Source organism: Lutra lutra, chromosome 11, assembly GCF_902655055.1.
Source record: "Lutra lutra chromosome 11, mLutLut1.2, whole genome shotgun sequence".
Lineage (NCBI taxonomy): Eukaryota > Metazoa > Chordata > Mammalia > Carnivora > Mustelidae > Lutra > Lutra lutra.
The window spans coordinates 99714477-99740079 of NC_062288.1; the positions used below are offsets into that span (position 1 = coordinate 99714477).

General features: G+C 36.7%; 1 protein-coding gene across 2 annotated transcripts in view; it reads left to right on the forward strand.

Annotated features, from left to right (window-relative positions):
• CNTNAP2 (contactin associated protein 2) overlaps window positions 1-25603 on the forward strand; it is a 1959883-nt gene that overhangs the window by 70783 nt on the left and 1863497 nt on the right. The window lies entirely within an intron of this gene.

The following is a 25603-nucleotide window of genomic DNA, read 5'->3' on the forward strand; positions in this document are numbered from 1 at the left end:
CACTAGAATTGTCCTTAAATGTAAAATCGGAGAAAAGATTATGATGTCTATTTATAACAGCTATGTTTGCAGTATGCACTATTATGGATGTTTCGTGTGCGTTATATCTCTAACCAGATATACATTAAATCTATTCCAATGTAAATATTCATATGCCCACTTTAGAAACAAGAATCAAAGTGTTACATGACCTGCCCAGGGTCCCAAAGCCAGAAAACTGAGAGATTGTCCTCTGTATTTCCCACCAGTCTTTTGGTGCTGGCAGCTTAAAGTGGCCAGGTTTCATGTACTTTAAAAATTTCCAGATATTTCAACTATATTTATAATTTTCATTACAGGTATCAGCTCACAGTTTGTGATTTCTTTTTTTTTTTTTTTGCAAGTGTTACTGGATGTAACTGTACCCTACCCCTCAGCAGCCTGTCTTTAATATTTTGATATTCTAATTTTCACCACAGAATGAAATGGGCAATATGTACAATTGTTTTTGAATTGAACAAAGACACAGAAACAGTATATAAAATCATAAAATCTATCCCTCCAGAAGAAAGTGAACTCTCTGAGAGAGGAAATAAAGGAATGTACTGATGTACTGATAGTTACTTGTCTTCACAGTGTTCTCCATAACAGGAAACTAGAGCAAAGATATGATTGGAGACACATGTCAGTAAGATACAGGCATGAATGCAAGAGTTTATAATTCTCTTTCTCTGACTTTCTCTCTGGATATGAAGACATCTAAAAGCCTATTCTCTATTCCAGAGACATATTTGGTATTGTTCACTGGCAGCATATATTTCCCCCATCATCACATTTATTATTGTTTAATCAAATAGTGACAAGTCAAGTGGTTCAGAAAGAAACCAAGTAAATGAATCCCCATCAGTCTTTACATAATTAATGGTATTCCCTGTGGACTGGGCAATTTATTAAATTGCTGAGCAGAAACACTTCAGCCAAACATATATTCTGTGAAAGACTATTCTAGAAATTTGAGAATGTTTGAAACCAAAGTCTGTAGATTTTTAAAAATGTTTAAATATGACACTGTTTCAGGAGGGTGGAAAGTATCATCAGCACCCATTACTGCTTCTTCCATTTCAAGAATCTTTAATGCATTATTATAGCAACTTTGAAATTAAAATCATTTCGGAAAAACAATATGGGAAATCAAGATATTTTTAAAAAGTATATAACAAAGGAACAGTATTGATGTCTAGGGAAAAGATTAAAACTATACTTCAGACCATGTACTTTTCTCCCTATAGATTAAATTACATATGAAATTCACAAATGAATGCGTCCAACCATAGTATACATACAATTAATGATGAAATGTTTAACACAACAACTTACACCATTCAAAATACTTTTTAATGTTAAAGCTAGTAAAAATATATTTAAAGAACATCTTTTCGGTTCATTAAGATTTGTATAGGAAGTCCTAGACAGGAGTTTTATTTTTCATATGGCCCAGGAGACCACAGCAATAATGATTCTCCAGGAGGCCACCAACATAGCAAGATATATCTGGAAAGATGATGCTTACTAATTAGAATCCATGAATAGAGAATTTAATAACTTTAGGTTCATTTTCGTATAACATTGGAAGTTAAAACTATTAAAAGCAATATGCTAAAAATGTGACACATATGTTCAACATGCCCCTAATATTTTATGAATGTATTTGTAAGAAAAAGATAATATTTACATAACATTACTGGTTCTCCCTTGCAGTTGGCTAGAATGCAGAGGATGATGTCTCTGTTTTAGTTGTGCTTCAAAACCTCCTTTTTGTTTTTTATTTTGTTCTGATCCATATCAATCCTGTTCTGTGTTCTAAAATTTCTTTTTTTTTGGGGGGGGAGTCATTTTTAAATTTTTTTTTTAAATTTTAATTCTAGTATAGTTAACATTCAGTGTTATATTAGTTTCAGGAGTACAATATAGTGATTCAGCAATGCCATATATTACTCAGTGCTCTTCAAATTAAGTGCACCCCTTTTTTTAAGATTTTATTTATTTATTTGACAGAGATCACAAGTAGGCAGAGAGGCAGGCAGAGAGAGAGGAGGAAGCAGGCTCCCCACTGAGCAGAGAGCCCAACTCGGGGCTGGATCCCAGGACCCTGAGATCACAACCTGAGCCGAAGGCAGAGGCTTAACCCACTGAGCCACCCAGGTGCCCCAAATTAAGTGCATTCTTAATACCCTTACCCTATTTCATCCATTCCCCCACTCACCTTCCCTCTGATAACCTCTATTTGTTCTCTATAGTTAAGATAGCCTCTAATTTCTTTCTCCTTTTTCTTTTTTTTTTTCCTTCTTTCTTTCTTTTTTTTTAAGTAGGCTCTATGCCCAGTGTAGGGTTTGAACTCAGGACCCCAAGATCAAGAGTTCCATGCTCTACCGACTGAGCCAGCCAGGTACCCCTAACCTATAATTTCCGAAGTTGAAATACCAATGGCAAGATACACTTAGTCTGTGTAATGGTGTAGTAATTATTTTTTCAAATCAAAGGTATCCCTGTTGACTGCACCCTTTACTCCCACTGTCCCTTTTATTTACATTTTTCATTGTCATTTTACAAATCTGGATAAGCTCAGGAGTTGAACCTCTTTTGCTTGAATATGCATCACTTTACCCTCGGAAGGCCAGTAAATGAATGATCTGTAGTCTTCCATGATTTGTTAAATGGAAAAGGATGTCTTCTCAGTAGATAGCATTCCTGGAGAATGCTTTTTTTTTTTTTTAATTGTATTTATTTATTTATTCTCACCATAGCACATGCCCTACCCAATGTCCACCACCCAGCCACCCCTTCCCTCCCCTGCACCCCCCGCAGCAATCCTCAGTTTGTTTTCTGAGATTAAGCGTCTCTTACGTTTGGCTCCCTCTCTGGTTTCATCTTGTTTCATTTTTTCCTCCCTTCCCCTATGATCTTCTGTCTTGTTTCTCAAATTCCTCATATCAGAGAGATCATAGGATAATTGTCTTTCTCTGATTGACTTATTTCACTCAGCATAACACCCTCTAGTTCCATCCATGTTGTTGCAAATGGCAAGATTTCATTTTTGATGGCTGCATAGTATTTCATTCTATATATTTACCACATCTTCTTTATCCATTCATCTGTTGTTGGACATGTAGGCTCTTTCCATGGTTTGGCTATTGTGGACATTGCTGCTATAAACATTCGGGTGCACATGCCCCTTCGGATCACTGCATTTGTATCTTTAGAGTAAATACCCAGTAGTGCAATTGCTGAGTCGTAGGGTAGCTCTATTTTCAACTTTTTAAGGAACCTCCATGCTGTTTTCCAGAGCGGCTGCACTAGCTTGCATTCCCACCAACAGTGTAGGAGGGTTCCCCTTTCTCCACATCCTCTCCAACATCTGTTGTTTCCTGACTTGTTAATTTTAGCCATTCTGACTGGTGTGAGGTGGTATCTCACTGTGGTTTTGATTTGTATTTACATTCCTGGAAAATCCTTTCACATTATTTAAACTTCCTTTCTTTTATGGAGGCTGGACTTATGGTGTTCAAGTTTACACCGAGTGGCAGTTACATTATTTGTGCCTTTGAAGGCAGGAAATGGAATTGGGAAAGTGGCAAATCCTGCAGCAATGTAATGCTTTCTACCAAACAAAAACCTACCAGATACTGCTTTCCAAAAGGAAATTCTCTAGAAGACACTATTTGCTTCTTTTTAATGTTTAATTTGGGGATTGGATGCTATCAACTTCTTTTTTTATACATTGTCTTTAATATTTCACTGCTCCATAGGATGTCCACTTTAATGAAAGGAGGGAAAAAAAAAAGAAATGAGAAGTGGTCTGGCCAACATTATTTAACAGTGATGTCAGTGCAAAGCTAACTGAGAATTCTGAGGCAAATGAGTGTATTTTTATTTCAACTGTTGTGGGCTGGTGATTTACCACTTAACCCTCCACCCCCTACCCAGCACACTCTCTACTTGGCTTGATGCCCCAGAGAGCTGGACAGAGACTATACAGTTGTGGTCCCTTTTCCTCTCATATTCATCTTTGTTATGTGCATAGAGCACCTGTGAAGAGTCTGGAGGGAGAGAAAAGGCTGAAGTTAAGAATTGTCCCCCCAGTTTTTTTTTTCTTGAAGCCGTTTGGGCTGGTGACACAGTCTTCCCTGAACTGAAGGTCCCAGTCTTGTCAAGCATCCTTTTTCTCACAGCTCTGGATCACTCTGGGCTCTGATAATGGCCCTGTTAGATTGTAGGGATGGTAGGAGGGGTACCATCATTCCTTCTGTCACTAATCCCAGGATCCTGTAATCCCAGAGGTTTTCCCCTTGTATTCCCTCAAACATTAGGGTCCTGGTTGATTCATTCAACTTTTTAAATTTTTGAAATTGGAAGGTAAATTTCTGATACAAAAGTATCCCAAACCCCCCATTTTATCTTTGTATAAAGATTATATGTATTTCACTACATATAATGTGTATTTTTGATAGTATTTGGCCAATAGACTGGCATAAAGTAATCTGTGATCACAAAACAATCTGATTCATATTAGGGCTTCAGAATACTAACTATATTATCTTAATAATATATATTTATTTGGTGATAATTTCCTTAAGTTTATTAAAAATTAAACTGGGAACAATGACTAGAAGGTAAAAACAGAGGGAAATAAGGGATTGCTTATCTTGATTAATATTGACTTCTGAAAAGGGATGAAAAGAAATAATGGTAAAATGAGGAAGAAAGAGGAGCTCCATTAATATCTTTTTAACAATTTAGGCTTTATAAAGTCTTTAAAATACCTAACCTCTCATTTAGCCCTTGTAACTATAATGCTAGAGAAAGAAGAAAGAAGAAAGAAGAAAAAACTAGAGAAAGACATTATAGTTGTCTTCATTTAAAACCTGTGGATGCTAAAGACCAAACAATATAAGTAATTTCTGGAAGGCTGTACCGACAGTAGGTAGTAAAACTGGAAATCAGCCTCCAGACCTATTTACTGTTTATTATTTAGCTAAATTCTACTTTAGCAGGTTTCAAACATGGACAACGCTATTTTTCAAGGACATATCACAAATTAAAATCATTGACCTAGTTAGAAAAATAACCTGTAAAATAGATTTGTGTTATGAATGTCAATCATAGCTGTGAAAGCTAACATCTATTGTTAAAGAAAGAAGAGTATGTGGAACCATTCTAGAGAAGTTTTTATTGGGAGCATCCATTTAGTAATGAAGTGGAAATTGCAACAATTAACCATTAGCTTTGAATACGTTCCTAAAGGAGAACACACTACATTGTGTTTAATAAACCCTGTATGTACTTGAAATTATTTTCCATTTCTGAAATGTATCATTTCAGATATCATGAGAATCAGCTCCTTCGCGATTCTCATCTAACATCAAAGCTGTCTTTATGTGCTATCAGGAAATATTTCTGGGATACTATTAATCAGGCTGAAGAAAGTAAAAATAGGTTTATGGAATAGTCTAGACCCAAAAGGGAGGGCAGACATTAACTTCTTGCCTGATATATTGGATACATTAATATACAATGCATCTTCAGAACTTGACCTTAAGTGTCACGAATATAATGCACCATTTCTCTTTTTATAAGCAGTGCTTTAAAGAGGTGTTCCTTGTCAACATTTTGTGTTGCAAGGTGAAAACAGTGAAATATGTTAAAGCATTAAATATACATCTTATTAAAAATGTAATTAATCAGTTTATACACTTGCGTTTCTTTAATGCTAGATCTGCCCCATCAAACTTTCAGATTTAAATTAATCAGTAGCAGGATGCTGTGGCAGCATAAACTTTATTAAATCTGTCTTTTAATTTCTTCCAATATCATTGAGTTAGCAGCATCTTTGGTCTATAATCAAAATGCATTATGTAGATTTTTCCTTTATGCTATATTTGTTTGATTTTTATTCTTATGGACTATGTAGCTTCTCAGCTAATGGCAAGTACTCCCTGGTAATGATCTCAAGGTAGATAGCCCAAGAGCAATTTTGATGTCTAATATTCACCTAAAACCTGACCATATGATTGCTGTTTGACCAAGTGGCATAGGCAATGTTGGTTTCAAAGTATCAGACCTTTTTGCCCCTTTCCAGTGGAGGGCTTTAAGGGAGTCACATTCTTAATTCTGATTTGTTGTAACCCCATATATTTCCATGTGTGATTGGATTTTTAAAGTTTTTAGACCAACTTACAACTCGTATCATAGTAGAATGTATTATGTGATATAGTAGGAAAAAGATGGGGTTGGAAATAAGAAAGCAGTTAATTTAAATCCTATCTAAAATCTTATTTAATCTCTTAGAATCTTGGTATTCTTATATGTAATTGGGAATTAAAATGTTTCCCATTCAAGGTGTCCCGAGCTTAAAATCATTATCCAAATAAAATTCCTGGTTCATAGTAGGTTTCCATCAGTTTCAAGTGCTTCCTTCTATCACCTTCCTTTCATTTTTTAATCACACCAGTGTGCCAGACAATAGAAATTTTTTTGGCTTATAATTTTTTAAAACACATGACAGGAAAACACATTTTTCATTCATTTCTGTAACAAGCATTTTTTGAGTCATGGTTACCAGCAAGTAAAATAAATGAAACAAAACATAAATAGGCAGATATATAGGTACATGGGTAAATGAACCTGCTCGTGGTTGTTTGCTGTGTTTGAAGAAATAGGTAGGGATATTTTAACAACAGTGATTAGAACAAAGGTCTGGGATAAATAGTTCAAATTACTTAAAAATCTCTGATGGAACTTAAAGCTTGAGAACAAGTAACTTGAGTGTTGAAAAAATATTTTTAAATGTTTAGGTGAAAATAAGGCTTAATGTCCCAGTGCAGTCTCTGCCAGATTATTTTCTGTCATAGAGATATTATTAAGAAATGAGTTTAAATACAAATACAGATCCGAATGTGTATCACATTAACGGGGGGGGGGGGGCTATTCATGGTAATTTGTCCTATGGATAACTAAGTGGCGATTTTATTAAATTTGGAAAATTCCTTTAAGATAAATATACTAAGGATTTAACAGTGGAAAAGCCAAGCAGACAAATCATTTGTTCTTGTAAATGAAAAGTAACAGGATGGAGACGAGATCTATTCACAGAAGATGTATTTTCGTGAGAAGGAATATTAGAGTTCTCAAACAAGGGAAAGGGAAATTGAAACCATCAAAACTTAAGAATCAAGAAATAGAAGTAATTATTTTCAAGTTGAAAATTACCTCAGTTTATAATACCACATTTGTATGTATTTTTATTTGCTTCGTGTTTGCGTCCCCCATATAAGGCTAGACCGTGCTTGCAACAACCACATGCATTTTGTATAACCTGATAAAGTGAATTTCTAGCACAATGCTAGGGAACCATGCTAGCTAATGACAAGGCAACTTTGTCAAATTATTGACAAAAACTATTTGCATAAAAAGTTACTTCCTGATTATACATTTTTCAATATTTGAATTACACACATAATACTCAATATATAAATTTTCATTCAGTGAGAAAAAATTATAAAGCATAATAAAATGTCTGTACTTCACTCTCTTCTCTCCAGAGAAATAAAGACTAATTATTTATAGTTGAAGTTAGACTGATTAGTTGGTGTTGCTTGTTCCTATGACTAATTAATGAGGAAATGGCGTGTCCTTACCCTTTGATTTGTTGCTGATTAATAAATCAATAAAGTATTACTGGAAGGAAAAAAAAAAAGAACAGAAACACGCTCATATAATGAGATGATGGTTGCCCTTTTTTACTTTCTGGATACTCAGGGTCTCAAAAAAAATCCACATCATAAATGAAATTAGCTGGGACCATTGCCAAATTTTTGAAGGAGGACTACGGTTGATGGCTCATGAAGATTAAATTATTCATTCACCCCTGGAACATGAAACTCTAGGACAGAGACGGGACACAGCCATTATGGTTGAAACTTGTCATTGCCCTTGCTACTGTGTGTTCTATTTTTTAATAAACAGGAATTTCAAGCTTCTTGTTTGTTCCTTCAGGTCAGCGCTTTAGAGAGTGCCGTAGTCGAGAGAGTCTGTGTTCTTGATGCATCCGGGAGCTTCGTAATGAACCCCTTGAGCACTTGTGGTGACTTTCTGTGGGGGATGCTATCACTATTTAAATACCTGGAAATGCACCATGGGAGGGGAGTGCAGAGCAAGCTTTGGAGCACAAATAGAAGAGGCTTCAGCCTTGCCTTGGTTCTTGACAGTTCAGTCAACCTGGTTTAAGACACATAAGCTGCCTCCCCCTGCAGCTCTGCACCCATGCTGCCTCTGAGTCTGTAGGAGCCCCACCCCACAATCTCTTCCTGGGACCCATGCAAGCCTGCTCTCACCTTAATTAGATCTCACCTTGACTTCAGCCCTCCTGAAATAGCTCGTTCTTTTTTTTTTAATTATCCTGTTCTTAATTAACATCAACTACACTTCAGACCTAACTGCTCCTGAACCTAAAGGTGTCGTACAAACCTGAATGTTCTGTGCCTCCTGAATATTCAACATTTTAAGACAGAAAAGCTCTAGGCTTTCAGTTGGTCCAGTTTGGCAAATGAATTATTGCTTTTAGCATCCTTGGGATCTTTGGTGAACCCTAAATCTTGCACTATGTAATTAATAAGTCAAATATTTCATAAAATCTTTTATAGCCTTATTGAAGTATAATTGATAAACAAAACATGCACATATTTAATGTATGCAATTTGATGAGTTTGGACATAGGAATACACAAGTGATACCATCACTACACTCAACGCAATAAACATATCCACCCCCCAAATGTTTCCAGAGATCCAAGGTACAACTTAGTGCCTATACGAAACAATAAAGTATTGTGCACTTAAAAATTTAAGAGACTTAATTTCGTATGAAGTGTTCTTACCACAGAAACAAATAGAAAAAAAAAAAAAAGTGACAAAAATTCATAGAATCTTAGTAGTGGCTTCAAAATATCATGTGCTTTCAGCCTAACCCCGGACTTCCAGTAATAAAGTGTTTCATATGATCCACACTCTTCATTAATAACGAATTTTAAATCACCAGATCCTTTGATTTTTCATCTATACTCTGTGGTCTAAGGTTTGAAGATAATTTTTCTATCTGGGTATATTTTTAAGAAAAACACAATTTATATTTTAAGCTATAATAAATAAAAATACATATTATTTATTTGATTTAAAATATATATGTTATTTTGATTTAAAAATTATTTCTTATTATCAAAATTTAATATATTTGAATGAATGTCATGACATCCACAATAGCAAATTGCAGTATATAAACTCAAACTCAGTATGGTTTTTGCAAGTTACACAAACAAGAAAAAATATATATAGACAAATCATTGTTATAGACAAATTCAAAGTCATTCTATGACTAGTAGGTTTAATATGCTTTGCTAGTAAACATGAAAACCCAGAAATACATGTCTTTATATACACTATAGTTTAGCACAGTGCTGAACATATGTGTTCCTCTTATATAAATATTTATGGTACATATATCCCTGAAATTTCTTTTCTTGAAAGCAGTTCAGTAACTTTTAAGTATTTACTAATAGTTAGTGCTATTAGATTTGAATAAATAACCTATAAATCATAGTTTTTTTTTTTCTAATTTACACTGTTGCTTTATATTTGACCCACTAATTCTCAAGTGGCCAACCTTTTCCAGTATAGCTATCCAAGTGTTCAAAGTATGTTTGTGGAACTGCAGTAATTTCAAGGTATTATCCCTTAAAATTTTTCTGTAAGATTTAGTGGAAATTCATGGAAACATGGGCCTTGGGACAAAACCGTTACTAAAATATGGACCAGTTACAGAGAGAGAGAGAGAGATTTTAAATCAAAAAAGAGAACATAAAATTAATAGCATTAAAAGACCAATGTCACCTTCACACAAAAAAAGCAAGAACTTACCAATTTTTGTCTGGTGATGGTCATTGATTTTACATCAAGGAAATGATTGATTTAGGAATTGATATTTGAAAGGTAGACATTTTTTCAAAATTTCTACTTGAGCTACAAAATTATATCTCCTTCAAAACTGACTGAGGAAAATTATCATCATCCCAACTTAAACCTGTATTTTTTCAGATGTCTAAAATGAAAGTCAGCTTCATGCAGAGTAGCTGACTCCTTAATATTTAAGCCACTTTCTGTAAAGTAGATGTATATAATTTTTATGGTTAGATCAATTAATCAGTTTTCTTTTGCCTTGCTTGGTGGAAAGGGTCCTCACATTGTTTACTGGTTAAGATTGGTTTGTGGCCTTTAGGTATATATTTTTCTGTTTTCCTTTCTTTGTTTCCAGAGCAATGTTCAGTTCAACTTTGTTTTCTTTCCCGTATTGTGTGCCACTATTGAACCAAAATCTGGAGGGCGTGGTTTCACGTGAAGATAGTCGATGGTTCCAGTTCATTTAGCCTTCCTTCATTTGAACAAAATTTCATGGAAGTGAGATGACCAGGGTTACACAAGTGATGTATGACTGTATGAAAAAAAAAAAATCTAAGCAAAGCAGACTTGCCTCCTCCCTCCAGCCCACTGATAGGTGCAGCTGTGAACTTGACCCCTTACCGAATGTTCTCGAATAAACAGTGGATTTCTGACAGTCTTCCAGTGGTTAGTGGGGATAATAGCCATGTTTTCTGAAAAGGTTATTATGAGGGTTATTTGAGATATTGTATAGGTATAGACCAGCGGGGGAAAAGGATGTTAAGGGTATTCTCAGATTTTCCTTAAGTGATTCAATCTGGTTTCCAAGCTCCTCCCACTCTCCTGGAGATATTGGGCGGGAAAGCCTAAACCTAACCCCTCAAGTAATTAATAAATGTGAGATTAGACCACTTAGCATGGGATCCTTCCAGATTTCTCCTTTCTCTCTCCTCTCAATTCATATATGACCTAGCCACTGAGGATCAGAGGCTGTTCCCTCAAGCGGACCCTCTTAAGCATCTGGTCTGACTCAGGGATGGGCTGGCTGCTGTCAGTTGAGGCACTATTGGCCCAGTCTCTGATTTTTCTGCCGGCATTAGCTAAAAAAAAAATCTGTGACTCTGGCATTCTGGCTGATTTCCTAGTCCTGGACGATGCTTCCAGGCGTGTTGTACCTCCTCTTGCTACCTGAGCTCCGCCCTAATACTCAGTTGTTTTGCACATTACCGTGGGTCTCCTCATGACCACATTCAGGTTCAGACTAAGGCTTTCTGCCTGCGTCCGCGTCCCACTGCCTTGGCAGCCCTTTCTGCAAGCCCCTCATCTTTTGAGGAAGCCCTTTCCTCTCCTGCTGCATTCCTAAGGGCATAGGAATAAACCCTCTGCTTTAGGGTTCTTTCTATTCCAAGTCCCCACATTTTTCTCTAGCAAAGAGAAGAATACCAAGTTATAGCTGTCTCAACTCTGAACCTTATCTCTGCGTCCCTTCTCCTGAGACCCACCTGGAGGAGAAGGGATGGAATTTCTATTTCTGTTCTACCTGGAGCTATGATCTGATCAGGCAGGCTTAGTGTTTGATATGTTAAATTGAACTAAAGGGGTTCAGAAAGTCATTTTCTACAGGTGAGGCCTGGCTTTCAAGACCCCGCTCTTGCTGCTGGGCATGAGCTTTGATGCTCAAAGCCCATCATGGCCTCTTTGTCCTAGGTCCTTTCCTCCCCAGGGCAAATGTTTCTTGACTATCCCTTGAAGGCAAAAGCCTTGGAAGGGAAAACGTTTTAGGGGAAAATAAAAATATGTCATTGTACCATCTCTCCAGGATATGTTAAGTGCTTGTACTAAGAGCTAGGTGATAACTGCTTTCATGTAATACATCACTTAAAACTGGCACAGTAGTATGAGGAAGATTATCGTGTTGCATATGTGGAAAGACAGGTTTGAGGAGGTTAAGTAACATGTCAAAATGACACTCTTAGTACCTGTCAGAGAAGAGACTGTAATCCCAGAGTGTGTACGTTCTCCGATCTAGCAGTGCCTTTTTGGCAGGACATATTTAAAATATCTCTTGAAAAGTTGAAATGTCTGGGCATTTCAAAACTCTAACAGATTTGATCTAGGGGAGAGGAGGAGGAGGTGAGAATAGTATATTTGAGAACAGAACCTTCAGGCGTTTTGGGGAACACACACCAATGAGGCCACATATAGTGAGTTTTCTTCTTTTTGCATAGCTCAACCTGTTGTGCAACATGCTCCATTCTTCGTCCTGACAGTTCAGGAATTGCATTCAAATCTCTTTTTCCACTGGATTATTCCCATACCTATATTCATGTCTAAAATGATGCTTTAGTTAATGACTTCATCCATTAAGAGAAACCTGCAATATAGGCAGAAGTTTTGTATTTAAAAAAGATTGAATGCATGAATTTTATAAATGGGCTTTGGATAAATTTCCCCATATAGAGAAAATTCTCTTTGTTTTAGGTGTAGGTACAAAAGTCCTCCAGTCTATACCTTTGCATTTGACTTCCATAAGAGATATCTAATTTATTCTGTCTGTAATGAAAAAGCAAAATCATCCACTAGCATTCTTGTTTAGGGTATAAATATTAGTCTAGAAAACTCAAAGTTCTGTGAAACCTAAAGAATATTTTATCATCTATAAATGTATAACCTTGAAATCACAGAACTGGGTAAGACCATAATAGGTGATCTGCCTGGAATACTTCAGGAGTTTTCTGATTTTGAACATTAAATATCCAAAGTCATCAGTTCTGGTTGATCCAGAAAGATTTCAGAACTGACCAGAATATTTTGTCATAATATTATCAAAGATTTTTTTCTGTGTTGTGTGTGTGTGTGTGTGTGTGTGTGTGTGTGTGTAAACAATTAAGTCATCTTATAGCAATGCAAGAAAACATCTAATTTTCCCATGCATGGAACAATCGAATTTTAGCTTAACCTTGAATGATGAGATGGTATAGTTAAAATGGTCATGAAATGAAAGCATCCTACAGTTAGGAAGTGCAGATCTCCCAATATGGCTAGGACACTGCACCCCATAGGAATAAACAAAATGCTCTTCGCAGAGAATTCTTGGTTTCTCTCTCGTACATTGTCTTCTTCTGAGTGATTAGAATTGATTATTTGGTGATGTCTGCTGGTATCTCCCTCTTACTGAGCTGAAACTGACACACCTCTGGTGGCCAGGGCTGCCTTGTATTCAACAGTATTCCTCATTGATTCAATGTAAAAAGATTAGTCTCCTCAACAGTGTAGGCCTTGCACTACTGGACAGTTACTGTAGAAATGCCCTTGGAAAACACTGAATTTTATCAAAGAGAGGCAAATGAGTGATTCAATTTTAACATACCTGCTTCTATAAATTTAAATTGCCATTCTCAGACTAATTTCATTCTAGCAGAATTGTTTATGTGCATATCAAGGTATCATTTTTTAAAGTGAAATTTCAATACATGTCCACATCTCTTGCCAGACCTCAAAATTAAAAAGAAATTTTCGTCATAATTTTAAATAATGTTTTCATGTGAGCTATAAATCTCAGTACACTATTCTGAGCATAAGCCTTGGCTATTGATCAATATTTTCATCCTCTTTCATGGAGTTAAATATCATGGAGATATTAGTATTGGAAAATAAATAGAGGGAATTGTAAAACATACTTTACTTAACCCAGAGACACTAGTATTTTCCTTCATCTGCATAATGATACTTGAAATCAATCAACTGTCAGAATACTTTTAGCTACTTTATCAGAATATGTGACATTGTTACATAATGAGAAATCCATGAATTAATTTATCCAAACATGAATGTTGGAAATTAAATAATGTGACTAGTATGACTATCCTGGTTTGTAGAACACTTTCTGTTGGAAAGTACTGAGTTCCACTACTTTAATCCAATGACTTTAGATTCAAATATCCTACTTCCCAAAGCATGTTCTCTAATTTACAGATGAATGTTAGAACTAAGGATGGGGTATATTTGGGTGGCTCAGTTGGTTAAGCATCTGCTTTCAGCTCCTCAGGTCATGATCCCAAGGTCCTGAGATCAAGTCCTGCATTGGGCTCCCTGCTAAGTGGGGAGACTGTTTCTCCCCCTGCTTGTGTTCTCGATTTCTGATACATACACAAATAAAATCTTTAAAAAAAAAAAGAACTAAGGAAGAAGTGTTTTTATCCTTAGACACATCCTTTGAGATGAAGAATGATGAAGACATATCCTTTGTGTCTTCATCTCTAAAAAGAACCTGATTCCCCCCATCAACCAGCCCCTGAATCAAGTAAGTTGGCTAACATGGTCTCCTCATTCCTGTCCCACAGAGTTTGGAGGATTTGCTCGGTGGGGGCTACAGTGCAAATTGTTCTACCCAATAGTCTGTACTCTGTCAGTTTCCACACAGATGTTATTTTAAAATTTATATTGGCTTTTTAGGTCTCAGTTTCTTCATCTGGAAAGTTGGTATAATAATAGAAGTAAAAAAGAAAGATATTTATTATGAAGCCAACAAAAATTAAGCTTCGAGGCTGCATTTGCAAAGGTCCATGCAAATTCACCCCCCTAGGATGTAAAACCCGGATCTGTTTCTGTATATACTCCATAAGGATGCCCTGAGAATTAGGTGAGATCATGCTTTGTCCCCAGTGCAGTGCGCAGAATGTGCTAGACTCTTTTCATTATAACATTTAGTAAGTGTGAGTTTCTATGTAGTTTGTGAGGCAAAATACTCATTTGATACGGTGACTATCACCTTACTTACCCCACTCAACATTGTTTGCATTTACATATCTGGCGTTGTTATTTCCAGGAGGGAAAATCTGTGTCGACTTTCTTTGCCTTTCAACCCTGGCCACCAGCATGGTTCTTGGCACTAGACGCACTAAAAATACCATGCACTAAAGATACAGCAAATATTTATGTATTTGTCAATGCATATGGAACATGATGTAGCACTTCAGAATAATATTCAAATTGTGAAATAAAATAGATGAAGAATCAGAATTGTTACTTTAAAGATATCATTGTCCCCTAGTTTGTGCAATTACTTACCAAATGTCTTGCCCATTTCAATCTTTAATAATTTATCAAATTGTCTTAATTCCCATGGATTCTATAAAGTGCCTATATATTCCTTTAAGAAACAGGCTGTAATGCTTTGTTCTAATAACCCCAGGACAATGGCATTCATGTAAATAATATAATTAAATATTCATATAAGTGATTATTATCTTATAATTGATTTATCTGTGTTAGTGACGCACAGGTTAATGATAATATTGGACAAACCCTGTGTGATGGTATCTGTTGCTTTCATGCACTCCTCAACCACCACTCACTCCAGACAGACACAGGAACATTCAGTTTAGGGTTACAGAAAATCTGCTCAGTTTGATAATGTCAACCCATCACATTTCAGTTAAGCAAACATCAAATCAAACGATGCATGTCACAGACGCATAAATATTATGTACATGGAAAGCAAATTTCTAGCCATAAATGTGTAGAATCTTCTGGTTTGTAAACTTGAACTACATTCTTAAATTCTGGCTGTAAGAAGAAATTGATTTAAAAAAAAATTGTTCTCAAATAATTCTTCTGCCAATTTATTTGTAAACAATTCTTACAAAATATTTTTTTTTTGCATTCAAAACTGTCCTCTCCTGGAGTTATTATCCTAATTAAAAGAGCAATCATTCTGCTGAAAGTAAACATTTCCTATGATAGGACATATCGAGCTGTATACACATCATATTCTCTTGTGATTTCTTCAAAAATAAAATGAGCCCATCCATGTTCTCAGGGTTAGTTCAAGGTTATTCTAAACCATCATAAGCTGAAAATCATTACACAATTGAACTTCATTACAAGATAAGTGATTCTGACAAAATTGCCACTTTATGGAATTGATCAGGACGAATATTATTCCACAAAAGGATTTTCATTGTGAAAACAAAAAATATTCTGTACGTTTGTAAGAAACTTCATAAAATTTGTTGAAGTTCTAGTATGGAATGAATTATCTTATTTAATACTTTTCTAAATTTGTTAAATAGGAAAAATGCTTTCCACATAGAAGTTACTTGATAAATATCTAGGAAAAAAAGCTTTCCATGTAGAAGGCACTTGATAAATTTGGTTTGTTGAACTGAATTGAATTCAGACAAGGAAAGCCAGAGGCGTTTGTGAGAGGGTGAGTTTTCAGATTCTCTCCCTTTTCTCTCCCTTCAGCCAATAGCCTACCTGCTCTTATAAAGAATATTTCATTTCCCCATTTGATTTAGTGACTGACTGACTTTGAGTTCCCACAGAAGCGGACCCTTGAGAAGGATTCAAGTATAAATAGTTTATTTGGGAGTTGAAGGAAAATAGTGGCAGGGGCGTGGGGAAGTGAGATAAGGAAGGGAGGACAGTGCATAAAGCTGTATTTTCAAAGCAGCAGCTCCTGAAGGGAACAGGTGCTTAATCCCATGGGAGATACTCGGAAACCGGTGCTCCGAGCTCTCCCAGCTGGAGGGCAGTGTTGCTGAGTCATCTGTGCATCGGCCCCCATCAGTCTTTGGATGTTTTCCATGAGAGCTGCTCCTAGATGGCTTAAGTTCCTGGCTCTTGCAGAATGCCCTGGAAGTAGCAAAGTGGCTCACAGTGGTAAGAGAAAGCCCTTGGGGAAGGAAGCACAGGTGTTGGCTGGCTCTCAGGAGGCGGGCAGTGGTGGGTGAGATGCTCGAGGTATGAGGGTGTGAGAGGGCAGCCATAGCCCCTCCTGCAGCGGCATCTGCTGCGGAACACTCTTCCAGAGCATGTATGTGTATGTGTATATGTATGTATATATGTGTGTAAATATAGAAATGCACACACCTATAGACACAATATTGTAAGAATTTTGGGGGGATAATGACTAGAGCAGGTTTTATCCAATGTGTTTATATTATGGCAGGACCCTGTTGCTACTACAGCTAAATGGTTAGTTCAGAAGCCTGCCTCACCCCACCCCACCCTGCTGTTATCCTCCGCACTCCCTGAAGCCCATTTCAGAAGCAACTGCTCATGAGCACAGATCATCCTTTGCTCCTACGTGCCAGCCCTAGATGGCGGCCAAGCCAAGGCAGGCTCTGCCCTCAGAGACCCATGCTCACAATCCCCTGCTTACTGACTCCTTGAAAATCTGTTTTCCTTTTGCTCAAAGCCAACAAGCCAAGGGACTGCCTCCCACTCTGGAGTAAACACATGAAATCATAAGCTACCAGTGGCTGTTTTTCCATAAAATAGCAGTTCTATTAAATTGCATTATGTAAAAATGGGATTTGTACTAAGGTTGTTTTATAGGAGGTTGGTTTCTATCATCAACTGTTTCATTGAACATCTGAGCTGTGATGAGTCATCCATAAAACTGGCAGAATAAAACTTGCGGAATGGCAGTTGTGAAGTCTTCTAAGGCTCATAAAACTGGGTGACGCGCTTCGACAGTTTTGATATTGCTCAAACATTTTATCAAAAGAAACTGAAACATCATCAGTACTACATTTTAATTTGGTTTTTAGGGACTTTCATCTTGAATGCCCCCTTCTATACTGCTGATCTTTTGTTTAAAAGTGGGAGAAAAACGAGATCTATTGTTCCTCTTCACCCCGGATCACAGAAGAACCAGATAAATCTTTTGTTATAAATAAGAGGGAGTCTACAGGTCATTTACAGAATGAGGACCTTGAAACTTTTTGAATTATATTAAAACGAAAGCTAACATTTTCTGAATAGATGTACTGTTCCAAGCATCACATAGACTTATGACTCCGTTGTTTATATCCATTGCCTCATTTACTCTTTGTGACAATCACGTGACATAATTACTATTATTATTTACTTAGAGAACACTGAGGCTTCAAGAAGTTAAATAACTCCTTAGGGGAGGAGTTGGGAAGCAAACCCAAGTTTCTCTAGAGGAAAGTATGCTTTTAAGTATTCTACTCTCCTATTTTATGAAATAACAAGTGTTCATGTGAAGAATAGAGACAAAATTAATCTATGATGGAAAATAGCACAAGTGGTGGTTACTTCTGGGTGGGGGATGGAGATTGGGAAAGGGCATGGGGAACTTTCTAGGGGAGCTAAAATATGATATCGTACTAAGCACATGGTTACAGAGATCATATGGGGATATGCATGTGTCAAAACACATCAAGTGGTAACACCCAAGACTAATGCATTGGTCCTAAGACAGATAACTTGGGCACAACTTTTTAAGGTGTCTGCTGCTCTTTCTAACCGTGGCATCTGAATGGTAAAGGTCATTTGGTTCCCTCATCCTACCTCCCAGCCCATATGACAGGTCAAGGGTTGTGCCCGTTATCCAGTCCTGCCAGTCAGAATCCTTCCCAAGGACTTCCAACACTTGATCTAGGAGGTTTAAAAACTTACATTATTTCCTCTGATGACAATTTTGCAAGGACCTGAATCCTACCTGCTGACAATCAGGTCTTTTGCTTTGTGGAGAAGGTGGCTCTAGCCCTTAAAATGTGACCAGTGCAACTGAGGAGCTAAATAAGTTAACTTGTATTTAATTTTAATTCATTTACATGTAAATGGCTACATATAGCTAGTGGCTAACCTGTTGGACAGAGCAGGTGTAGCAGAGTGAGCTGGATATCCACAGAGCACAGAAAATGAGAAATGGGGAAAGACAGCCTTGGGGGAATTGGAGTGCTCTTTAGGTCTGGTTTCTCCTTGCCCTTGGGATTTGGAGATGAGAACTAACGAATTACACATGCCTCCGTCTCTGCAAACGATTTTCCTTCAGATGTCACCCTTTGAAATGACCTTTAATAAAGCTACTCTTTTGCCCACTCTTTGTGAAAAGAAGCATAAAATGCAAATGTTTGGGCTGGGGTGATTGTCCCTCTTCTCTAAATACCACATGATTAGTGAACGCAAATTGCTGATGGGTGTAAACCTTTCCATCTTTATGAGAATGGTATTGGCAACTGCTCACTGGTAACTGCGGCGTGGTAGGAAAGGTGGGGTCATCACAACTTTCTTAGGATTGGCCATGTTATCTTTCAGAAAGCTCCAGGGAATGCAGTGTGCCCGGAGTCATGAGGTGGCATCATTAGTGATGTGATTTGGGGAGCACTCTGAAATGACTTAAAAAATCTTTCCAAGAATGTTTCAACATCCTGTGACCAGTAATTGCTACAGTTAGTGACTTAGCATTTGCTAATAAGGGACCTTGGAACTCTGGCTGATATTGTCAGTCTGGTAGACTGATTTATACATTTTACAAAGAAGTTATAATGATAAAACCAGTAATCTCTAAAGATTATGGATCACAGAATTTTTGACACGGAAGGAACTTTGGAGACTATCTAATCCAGCCTCCTCATTTTACAGGTGAAAAAATAAAAGCCCAAGAGAAGCAAACTGATTTGCTCAAGGTCACAACACCTAATTAGTGGCCAAGCTAGGACTAGACCCGCCCCCCCGAAGAGTCTCCTGCTCCCCAGAGTGTGCTGTCAGTGAGCCAAAACCAATATATCTTGCTCTTCTGACTTCTGCCCCTTTGAATGATATCTTAATTGCCATTTATACTTCCTGATTCTGTAAGAACTGACAATTTTGTCAAGACAAAATTTCATATAATCCACTCTTTTTTGTGACTTTTGGCATCGAACAACATAGGTATTATATGTTTATCCTTGATGAAAGTCTTAAAAGATTAAGAATGAAACCTCAAAACATACTAGCTACTGGTGACATTATGTAGATAAGTCTGGCATTGATTTACACAAAATGGTCTTGAATCGTTTATATCTGCCATCTGTCACTTAAGGTAAAATAATTGTGGGAAAGGCACAAGCTTGGAATTGAGTAGAGAAGATTCAAAGTTCAGCCGTCGTATTTCCTTAGCTGCTCAAGGCTTAGTCTGTTCTTGAAATAAAGGGATTAAAAAAGGTACAGAATATTACAAAGCATCTAGTACAGTACTTAGCATATAGAGGGAATAAATACATAGTAAAACGTAATATATTTGTATATAGTATTTGAGATATTTCTACACTGGGATCAATATTTTGACTTCCCTGTGATTATGTAAGTATATCTATTTGAATACAAAAATTACTAATATGATGGCTACTTATTGATTGCTTGGTATATTTCAGGAACTGTTTCAGATTGGGAGTACATTTGTGGGTAGAAGAGAAAACAATTACTGTACTAGTAGAGCTTGTGTTCTAGTTGAGGGCCAGTGGGGTGAAGGAGGCAATTAAAAATAAATATATGTACATTATATGTGCATAACATGGCTGATAATTAGTATTAAATAGTCATTCTGGACAATTATTACTTATCTAATTTGTAAATTTTTTTTTTTCATATAGATTAAGGATTTAGCAAACACTAAGGAAAAATACAGTGCTTTGCCTTGAGTTTGATTTACCTTTGAAACAACCATCTTGAAAAAAATTGATTTAAATATATATTTTATAAGTAACTCATGTCTGCATATTAATTATTAAGAAAAAGACAATTCAGAGATCTGTAATAATTTTTGTTGTTTTTGAATGTAATGCACTTGCTGTTGTGCACCACGAAAGCCTGTTCAGGGTTAGAGCATCTATCTTGATGCATGAGAAGGTCATACTCCATGCCAAGGGGTTGGGTTAATAATGTGATCAACATCTTCAATTTTGACTGAGTTTGTGTAGGACTGAGGTGACAGCCTTCTTTCTGAGCTGCAGTAGCTCAAGAGGGCAACCAAGAAACATTTTAAGAGGTAGAATGTCAGGACCCGATGACTAAATTCATTGGGAGGTGAGCCTGGAAGAGAGGTTAGCTCATTCCTGGGTCTGGTATGGGTACAGGAGTGAGAATGAGAAAGAGGTTTTCAGGCAAAGGTAATAACCTCTGTTGGGGTGCACTGGGTTTGATTTTCTTATTGAACAGGGCTCGGACACATAAGAATGTAACTTTGGCAGTCTTAAACTAGAGACAAATGCAGGTGTTAAGAATGTCTTAACAGGTGTAAGTAGAAATATAGAACAAATAAAACTGTGAGGAATTCGCATTTTCCATTTTTATTTCAGTTATTATAATGTGTCTATGAAAAATATGCAAAGAGGGGAAATAAAGTAACCTTTGCAATAAAATATTCATATTAATAAAGAATAAACACCTACTTCTTATCTAGAAGAGGTTACTACCAAGTGGAGAGAAATAGTTGTAAAGTATATTAAGTACATATAAGCCCTAAATTCTGAGACAGATTTACATAATTTAGCATAACGTGCGGGTAATGATGATGATAAAACCACTAAACATCTGCTAAGCATTTAAAAAGCATTTTCCTTCCATTAGCATCAGTAGCCGGAAAATAACGTACTTTGGCACAAATTGTGCTTTTAAAACTCTAGTTTGGGGCTGGTAGAATTTTACTTGAGATTTTATTTGGGGTCCTTGTTTTTTTTTTCTTCTCAAAAGGTATATATAACGAGAAGCTTTCACCTGATTGAAAATTCATATTCCATTAAGTACACTCATTATTTTGATTATGGCAAGGTCAGACTTTCTGGAAATTTCATCAATCTCTTACTGCTGCACAGCATCCAATTAGGAGAGACCATGTTCTGGTCAGAAAAAGAAGAGAGTCTTGTGGTAGGAGGAGAATGAAAGTAGGATGTGTTATTTGTTATTCGTATAGGGTATTATAATTAAAAATCTTATTGTAATACAATAAAAATACCACATATTATTCCAAACCCTAATTTTGTGGTGTTGTAACAGGTCGCTTTGTTTTTAATCAAGTGATAGGTTTGTTTGTTTCTCTTTAAAAATTCAAATAATTCATGTGTCCTTTATTTTGGTTTCTGTAGTGTTTCTTCGTCAAAAGATGTAAAATAATTTACCAAGTTTGGCTTCAAATTGGCTAGACCTGTGTAAAATAGCATAAGTGTACTCTTGCAGGGATAAGAACGCTTTGTATTAGTGATTGATCACTCAATTAAATTCTCCATGGAAAGGAAAAGTTAAGGGATCTCATTAATTTTTTTTTTACCAAAAATGTATAAAATTATCAGAAAATTGTGTGGAGAGAAAATTAATAGTAATGGCTTTAAAAAAAGGCACTTTGAAACCTGGAAATTATTTTAGATGTCTAGTGACACTATTCAAAAAATACAGAATGCTTTTAAACAAAGTCAACAGCAATGAAATAAATGAAGCAAACATAAATAAAAAATACTTCTTGAAACAACTGTGGGTGGTAGTTTTTCAATGCAGACCCACCCATTAAACTACACCCAATAATGGCAAATAAAAATGATCTGGGCTTTTTAAGGAAGGTACAGAGAAAAATTATGAGAACAATGTGACATCCAGGAAGAATTAAAAAAAAAAAAACAACTAATGGGTAAAATTATTTTACTGTACAAAAATTCTTCAAGGTGGCAAATGTCCTGTCAAATGGCATTGATTATAAGGGACAGTCTACTGGATTCCAGTATTCAAAATAAATGTCCAGTGAGAATCCTAGAACACACACATAAACGAGACTCAGCATTTACCTTGGAAAGACTAGGAAATGGAAGATATAAGCCAATATCATCAACTAGGAAAAAAGCTCCTGTGTACCTACTATGTGCTGGGAAGATGCTGGGCATTGGCAGTTCATGGACACAGCTCAGGTTCTGACACTGGTGACAGCAGGTGGGATGCATGCTATTGAACTTGTTATCCTGCTCTCCTATGCCCTGTCCTCATCATACAGTATAAGAACCACAGCAGCACACTGACTTTTCTGCCTGAATCCTACCTCTTCCCTTCTAATGCAATCTGCCGTGTCCTTGCTAGGCTACTGTTTTATATAATCTTGCCTAGTCAAAGTGCTGCTAATGTATTTATTACTAACCTAAACTCGGTCTCCTTTGTTTGACTTCTATGACTGTCTAGCTCATACAATGCAGCCCCATTCTTTCTAGGTAATCTTAATTTCCACTAATCCCCAGATCTCTCCCATGATCAGAGGGTTTAGTGCTAATCTCATTTCCCAGAACCATCCTGACCTGAACCAGGAAATGTGCAGGCTGTTCTACTCTCCTGTGCTGTGGCAACTCTGGCCCATTGTACCTGATTCTGCCTCAGTCCTCTTGGGGTTACTTGCCTTACCTAATAACACAACTTCCTTCTGCTTCTATTGGGCAGGAGTGAAGCAAATTAAGTGAAGTCGGGAAGTACCTTTGGAGAAAGCTAGTGGCATTGGGGTCATTTGTATAGCACGGTAAAGAAGGAGGGTAGAAGAAGGCAACGTGAGAGCGTGACCTCATCACATTTGTGAAATTTAAAATAGAATCATCCCAGGAGCAGTGCGGATAGTAAGTTGGGAGGGTAAAATTCCCCGAGGCAAAGGCTTGCAAATTGGGCATGATTAGCAGAAATCTAGGTGAGAAGTTGCCAGGACCAGTTTCATCTAAGGTGTTGTAAAATGGCAGGGGGTGGGAGTTGGGTGGGAGGGTCGTGAGTGATTCTTATTTTTTCCCTTTTATTTTGCATTTTCCCAATTTTCCACAGTAAACACACATTTTATTGTTTTAAGAAATGTAACTTTTGAAGCCAAATTAAAACCCAGTTATATCTTTTGAACTCAAAATTCTAATTTACACAAAATGGACAAAAAATATAGCTAATAAAACTATTGCCTAAAGCCATGCTTTTATACAATGAGTTTGTGCATGTAATGCAGACAGAGTGACAAATGGGATGTGGACAGAGGGACAGTGGAAGAGAGAACCAAGCTGGAGTGAGATACCCCCAGTGTTACCATGGTCAACTCTAGTCATTGACAGCACAACATGATTTGAATTTTCTTTCTTACAGTTTTATAATTTAGGAGTTTTAATGGTGTGTATTTCTTTTTAGTAAGGAGAACATAAAGTTTACTTAAAGATCATGATGATGGGTATCTATCAGTGAAAGTAACCAGAAGAGAGCAGAGCACCAAGTCTAGAAAATACCCAAAGGGTCAGTTTTTTGATTGTGGAACGTGCAGGAATTATACAGAGAGGAAGGGAGCTTCTGTGAGAACTCTCGTTCTTGGCTGAATGGCTGGAACAGCTGGTGATGGAATCAGCAACGTGGGAGAAGGATCAGCAAACGTGACAAATGGGAGTCCTAAGTGGAGGAGGTTGGCTGTGGGAGCAGTCAGTCTCCGATGAAAGGAGTATTTATCACTGACGGTTTAGAATTGCCCTCATGGGATGATGGTGAGAAGAAAATAGACTTGATTTGGTTTTATCTGTTTATTTTATATGTCCTGTAACTCCCATACTCCACTGTCATTTGCATAAGAAAGGGCCTGTTCCCAGGTGCAACCCACCCCCAGCATGAACTAGCAAAGAGAAGAGGAATTCTGCAGGGCTCATTTGGAGAGACACAGCATTCAGAGTGCTTATTGTGTTCTCCTTGTAGATGTCCAGGCACAAATGAAGGACACTTCCACAAGTTCTTTTATCTTATGGGACCTCTGTTTTCTCATCTGCAACATGGAAATGATAGTAGCACAAACCCCGCAGAGTTATAGTAAACGTTTTGTGAATTAATATATGACAAGTACTTAGATCATGACTTGGCAGATAGTAAATACTATATAAACATTGGGTGGTATTTTATTTTCATTGTATTTTTATTTCCACAAAGCATGCTGTTCATGTATTAGGTTAGCACCAGTCTTGCTAAAAATTAAAATCTATTTTGTGTCGTACTATAGCATTCTTTTCCGTATAGAAATATTACCAATATTAATTCCCCTCTTAGATAAATGTGATTCACATTTTATCTCTTTATGTAATTTCCTTATTGTTTTATCATTTTCCTGCCATTTTCCTATTGCTCTATTCTATAAATAATGGATATAGCATTTTAATGATTCTAGTAAATAGAGACCATATTTTTTTTTTGTCCATGAAGCACAGGGAAAAATTTTTTCATAATATTTTATTTCTGTCATTGTACTTGAAATTAACAGCACAATTTTTCATCCACAAAGTTTATTATAGGTCGTAAGAATGAATAGAATCTCTTTTCCGATTGGCTGAGAAAAGGAATTTAATCTTACGTAATTATCTTTCAAATCACGCGTGCATCAGTACAATAAAACTCCATCTATTAGATCGCTGAACCGTTTCACATGATTTTGGAAAGATTAATATTCATATAAAATTTATATATCTCTCAGCCTATCTCCCCATGATAGACTTCTTTAAAAGAAAAACAAAATAGACCAAGAAAACGGAGCACTGGATAATGGAAGTACAAAGAAGAATTCAATGAATAATCATGGTAACACAATCGTTTTCCTTCTAAATAAAAAGGCAGGGTACAGAAGCATAAAAATCTTTATGGGTTATAAGAGCTAGAATGTTAGAAAAGACTCAAAACATTTCTTTTTTTTTTTTTTAAAGATTTTATTTATTTATTTGACAGAGAGAAATCACAAGTAGGCAGAGAGGCAGGCAGAGAGAGAGAGAGGAGGAAGCAGGCTCCCTGCTGAGCAGAAAGCCCGATGTGGGGCTCGAACCCAGGACCTGGGATCATGACCTGAGCCGAAGGCAGCAGCTTAACCCACTGAGCCACCC